We start from the raw sequence: 6773 nt of genomic DNA on the forward strand, positions 1-6773 counted from the left end.
GATATATTAGTTTCGGTGCAAGATATGTGCACGGTTTGCGCCTAATGCACCAATGTCTAAGAAACCATTTTGGAAGCACCTGTTGGTACTCCTAGGTGAAGAGGCTCAAGTGGAGGCTCGGTTTGGTCTGTTTAGAGATAGTGCTAGTCTTGATGGAAGATAGGTGCACGATTTGCATGGAACATACCATATGCTTGGAAATCAATTTGGATGCACCCGATGGAACTCCTTGATGACGTGTGTCATTTGGAATCTTGCTTCGGTCCATTTGGAGACATTGTTAGTGTCGGTGCAAGATAGGTGCACAGTTTGCACCTAATACACCATAGTCTAAGAATCCATTTTGGACGCACTTGTTAATACTCCTAGGTGAAGGGGCTCAAGTGGATGCTCGGTTCGGTCTGTTTGGAGATAGTGCTAATCTTGATGCAAGATAGATGCATGGTTTGCATGGAACATACGATATGCTTAGAAATCAATTAGGACGTACCTGATATAACTCCTTCATGATTTGTATCATATGGAATCTTGCTTCGGTTCGTTTAGAGATAGTGTTAGTTTTGGTAGAAGATATATGCACGGTTTACGCCTAATGCACCATAGGCTAAGAAACCATTTTAGACACCCGATGGTACTCGTAGTTGAAGAGGCTGAAGTGGAGGCTCGATTTGGTCTGTTTGGATATAGCGTTAATCTTGATGTAAGATAGTTGCACAATTTGAATGGAACGTTTCATATGCTAAGAAATCAATTTGGACGCACCCAATGGAACTCCTAGATTACGTGTGGCATATGGAATCTCGCTTCGATCTGTTTGGAGACAATGTTAGTTTCGGTGCAAGATAGGTTCATAGTTTGTGCCTAATGCACCATAGTCTAAGAAACCATTTTTGACACACCTGTTTGTACTCCTAGATGAAGAGGCTCAAGTGGAAAGCTCGGTTTGGTCTGTTTGGAGATAGTGCTAATCTTGATGCAAGATAGATGCACGGTTTGCATGGAACATACGATATGCTCAGAAATCAATTAGGACGCACCTGATATAACTCCTTGATGATGTGTATCATATGTAATCTTGCTTCAGTTTGTTTAGAGAGAGTGTTAGTTTTGGTAGAAGATATATGCACGGTTTATGCCAAATGCACCATAGGCTAAGAAACCATTTTAGACGCACCCGATGGTACTCATAGTTGAAGAGGCTCAAGTGGAGGTTTGATTTGGTCTGTTCGGATATAGTGCTAACCTTGATGCAAGATAGTTGCACAGTTTGCATGCAACGTACCATATGTTAAGAAATCAATTTGGACGCACCTGTTTGTACTCCTAGATGAAGAGGCTCAAGTGGAAGCTCGGTTCAGTGTGTCTGGAGACAATGTTAGTTTTGGTGCAAGATAGGTGCATAGTTTGTGCCTGATGCACCATAGTCTAAACCATGTTTGACGCACCTGTTTGTACTCCTAGATGAAGAGTCTCAAGTGGAAGCTCGGTTTGGTCTGTTTGGAGATAGTGCTAATCTTGATGCAAGATAGGTGCACCGTTTGCATGGAACATACCATATGCTTGGAAATCAATTTGGATGCACCCGACGGAACTCCTTCATGACGTGTGTCATATGGAATCTCGCTTCGGTCCATTTGGAGATATTGTTAGTTTCAGTGCAAGATAGGTGCACAGTTTGCACCTAATGCACCATAGTCTAAGAAACCATTTTGGATGCACTTGTTGGTACTCCTAGTGGTTGCTCGGTTCGGTCTGTTTGGAGATAGTGCTAATCTTGATGCAAGATAGGTGCACGGTTTGCATGGAACATACCAAATGCTTGGAAATCAATCTGGACGCACATGATGGAACTCCTAGATGACGTGTGCATATGAAATCTTGCTTCGGTCTGTTTGGAGACAGTGTTAGTTTCGGTGCAAGATAGGTGCAAGGTTTCCACATAATGCAGCATAGGCTAAGAAACCATTTTGGACGCACCCGATGGTACTGCTAGGTAAAAGTCTCAAGTGAAAGCTCGGTTTGCTCTATTTGGAGATAGTGCTAATCTTGATGCAAGATAGATGCACAATTTGCATGGAACATACCATATGCTTAGAAATTAATATGGACACACCCAATAGAACTCCTTGATGACGTGTGTCATATGGAATCTCACTTTGGTATGCTTAGATATAGTATTAGTTTCGGTACAAGATATGTGCACGGTTTGCGCCTAATGCACCAAAGTCTAAGAAACCATTTTGGAAACACCTGTTAGTACTCCTAGGTGATGAGGCTCAAGTGGAGGCTCGGTTTGGTCTGCTTAGAGATAGTGCTAATGTTGATGCAAGATAGGTGCACGATTTGCACGGAACATACCATATGCCTAGAAATCAATTTGGTCGCACCACATGGAACTCCTAGATGACAAGTGTCATATGAAATCTCACTTCGGTCCGTTTAGAGACAGTGTTAGTTTCGGTGCAAGATAGGTGCACGGTTTGCACCTAATGCACCATAGGAGAAGAAACCATTTTGGACACATCCGATGGTATTCCTAGGTCAAGGGGCTAAAGTGAAAGCTCGGTTTGGTCTGTTTGGAGATAGTGCTAGTCTTGATGCAAGATAGATGCACGATTTGCATGGAACATACGATATGCTCATAAATCAATTAGGACGCACCCGATAACTCCTTGATGATGTGTCTCATATGGAATCTTGCTTCGGTTCGTTTAGAGACAGTGTTAGTTTTGGTAGAAGATATGTGCACGGTTTACGCCTAATGCAGCATAGGCTAAGAAACCATTTTAGACGCACCCGGTGGTACTCGTAGTTGAAGAGGCTCAAGTGGAGGCTCGATTTGGTCTGTTCGGATATAGTGCTAATCTTGATGCAAGATAGTTGCACAGTTTGCATGCAACGTACCATATGTTAAGAAATCAATTATAGACGCACCCAATGGAACTCCTAGATGACATGTGTCATATGGAATCTCGGTTCGGTCTGTTTGGAGACAATGTTAGTTTCGGTGCAAGATAGGTGCATAGTTTGTGCCTAATGCACCATTGTCTAAGAAACCATTTTTGACGCACCTGATTGTACTCCTAGATGAAGACGCTCAAGTGGAAGCTCGGTTTGGTCTGTTTGCAGATAGTGCTAATCTTGATGCAAGATAGGTGCATGGTTTGCATGGAACATTCCATATGTTTGGAAATCAATTTGGATGCACCCGATGGAACTTCTTGATGACGTGTGTCATATGGAATCTCATTTTGGTCTATTTAGAAACAATGTTAGTTTCGGTGCAAGATATGTGCATGGTTTGCGCCTAATGCACCATAGTCTAAGAAACCATTTTGGAGTCACCTGTTGGTACTTCGTTGAAGAGGCTTAGTGGAAGCTCGGTTTGATTTGTTTGGAGATAGTGCAAATCTTGATGCAAGATAGGTGCATGATTTGCATGGAACATAACATATGCTTAGAACTCAATTTGGACGCACCCAACGCAAATCCTAGATGACGTGTGTCATATGGAACCTTGCTTCAGTTTGTTTGTAGACATTGTAAGTTTTAGTGCAAGATAGGTGCACAGGTTGCGCCTAATGCACCATAGTCTAAGAAACCATTTTGGATGCACTATTTGGTACTCCTGGGTGAAGAGGCTCAAGTGGAAGCTTGGTTTGGTCAGTTTGGAGATAGTGCTAATCCTTATGCAAGGTAGGTGCATGGTTTGCATGGAACATACCATATGCTTGGAAATAAATTTGGATGCACCCGATGGAACTCCTTGATGACGTGTGTCATATGGAATCTCGCTTCGGTCCATTTGGAGACATTGTTAGTTTCGGTGCAAAATAGGTGCACAGTTCGCACCTAAAGCACCATAGTCTTAGAAACCATTTTGGACGCACTCGTTGGTACTGCTAGGTGAAGGGGCTGAAGTGGTTGCTCGGTTCGGTCTGTTTGGAGATAACACTAATCTTGATGCAAGATAGGTGCACAGTTTGCATGGAACATACCAAATGCTTAGAAAACAATCTGGAAGCACATGATAAAACTCCTAGATGACGTGTGTCATACGAAATCTTGCTTCGGTCTGTTTGGAGACAGTGTTAGTTTCGGTGCAGCATAGGTGCAAGGTTTGCACATAATGCAGCATAGGCTAAGAAACCATTCTAGATGCACCCGATGGTACTCCTAAGTAAAAGGATCAAAAAAGCTCGGTTTGGTCTATTTGGAGATAGTGTTAATCTTGATGCAAGATAGATCTACGGTCTGCATGGAACATACCATATGCTTAGAAATTAATATGGACACACCCGATAGAACTCCTTGATGATGTGTGTCATATGGAATCTCACTTTAGTGTGCTTAGAGACACTATTAGTTTCGGTGCAAGATATGTGCAAGGTTTGCGCCTAATGCACCAAAGTCTAAGAAACCATTTTGGAAACACCTGTTAGTACTCCTAGGTGAAGAGGCTCAAGTGGAGGCTCGGTTCGGTCTGTTTAGAGATAGTGCTAATCTTGATGCAAGATAGGTGCACGATTTGCATGCAACATACCATATGCTTAGAAATCAATTTGAATGCACCGGATGGAACTCCTAGATGACATGTGTCATATGGAATCTCACTTCGGTCTGTTTAGAGACAGTGTTAGTTTCGGTGTAAGATAGGTGCACGGTTTGCACCTAATGCACCATAGGATAAGAAACCATTTTGGACGCACCCGATGGTACTCCAAGGTCAAGGAGCTCAAGTGAAAGCTAGCCAGTTTGGTCTGTTTGGAGATAGTGCTAATCTTGATGCAAGATAGATGCACGGTTTGCATGGAACATACGATATGGTCAGAAATCAATGAGGACGCACCTGATATAACTCCTTGATGATGTGTGTCATATGGAATCTTGCTTCGGTTCGTTTAGAGATAGTGTTTGTTTTGGTAGAAGATATGTGCACAGTTTACGCCTAATGCACCATAGGCTAAGAAACCATTTTAGACGCATCCGATGGTACTCGTAGTTGAAGAGGCTCAAGTGGAGGCTCGATTTGGTCTGTTCGGATATAGTGCTAATCTTGATGCAAGATAGTTGCACAGTTTGCATGCAACGTACAATATGTTAAGAAATCAATTTGGACGCACCCAATGGAACTCCTAGATGACGTGTGTCATATGGAATCTCGCTTCGGTCTGTTTAGAAATGGTGTTAGTTTCGGTGCAATATATGTGCATGGTTTGCATGGTAGATAGTGCTAATCCTTATGCAAGGTAGGTACATGGTTTGCATGGAACATACCATATGCTAGGAAATCAATTTGGATGCACTCGATGGAACTCTATGACAACGTGTGTCTTATGGAATCTCACTTCGGTCCATTTGGAGACATTGTTAGTTTCGGGGCAAGATAGGTGCACAGTTTGCACCTAATGCACCATAGTCTAAGAAACCATTTTGGACGCACTTGTTGGTACACCTAGGTGAAGGGGCTCAAGTGGATGCTCGGTTCGATTTGGTTGGAGATAGTGCTAATCTTGATGCAAGATAGATGCATGGTTTGCATGGACATACGATATGCTTAGAAATCAATTAGGACGCACCTGATATAACTCCTTAATGATTTGTGTCATATGGAACCTTGCTTCGGTTCATTTAGAGACAGTGTTAGTTTTGGTAGAAGATATGTGCACGGTATACGCCTAATGCACCATAGGCTAAGAAACAATTTTAGACGCACCCGATGGTACTCGTAGGTGGAGGCTCAATTTGGTCTTTTCGGATATAGTGCAAATCTTGATGCAAGATAGTTGCACCGTTTGCATGCAACGTACCATATGTGAAGAAATCAATTTGGATGCACCCGATGGAACTCCTTGATGACCACCTGTTGGTATTTCGGTGAAGAGGCTCAAGTGAAAGCTTGGTTTGATATGTTTGGAGATAGTGCTAATCTTGATGCAAGATAGGTGCATTATTTTCAAGGAACATACCATATGCTTAGAAATCAATTTGGACGCACCCAATGGAACTTCTAGATGACGTGTGTCATATGGAATCTTGCTTCGGTCCGTTTGTAGACATTGTAAATTTTAGTGCAAGATAGGTGCACAGTTTGCGCCTAATGAACCATAGTCTAAGTGATGTGAACCCACTAGGGTTTTCGCCTGATCTTTCGATGAGAGGCGCTGGATAACTCGATTAGTGAATGGAGATGACGTTCACGGCCCGACTACAGCCCTCAAGACCGCGCCTTAGCAACCGATACACCACGTCCAACAGCCGTCACGATCTTGTGGAGCGCGACAACCAGCCCCTAGGGCTCCCGTCCTGCAAGCAATCGAAGAACTAGCAAGAACGAGGAAACAAGCACTGAATTTGCAAGATGAATTGAAGGTTTTAAACTGAATCTTAATCAACAATGGGGTTCCGAAGACAAGGAGGCGGGCGGCTGATCCTGCACGCGCGCCTACAAGCAAGTAGCGAAGGCTAAACTTGATCTAAACAAAACCCAGTTGTTCATGGCGGCTCTAGATGTAAATAAATAGAGGGGAGGACGACCAAAGGGGTGCTAGAGTCGTCCTCCAACCCTAGGACGCGTCCCTAATGGACTCAACTTGATACATGGGCCATTGGTCCAAAATAGGGTGACGCAGCACCAAAACAGAAAAAGGTGTCGGCACGAAAACAAGGACTGCGCCCGACTCATAAGCCGCATAGATATGTGGTTGGACCCATTGAGACTTCATGAGCTTTCCAACAAGTATAGGAACGTCCCAGTTGGAGTCCATATGACG

Source organism: Sorghum bicolor, chromosome 6, assembly GCF_000003195.3.
Source record: "Sorghum bicolor cultivar BTx623 chromosome 6, Sorghum_bicolor_NCBIv3, whole genome shotgun sequence".
In the NCBI taxonomy this organism is placed as follows: domain Eukaryota; kingdom Viridiplantae; phylum Streptophyta; class Magnoliopsida; order Poales; family Poaceae; genus Sorghum; species Sorghum bicolor.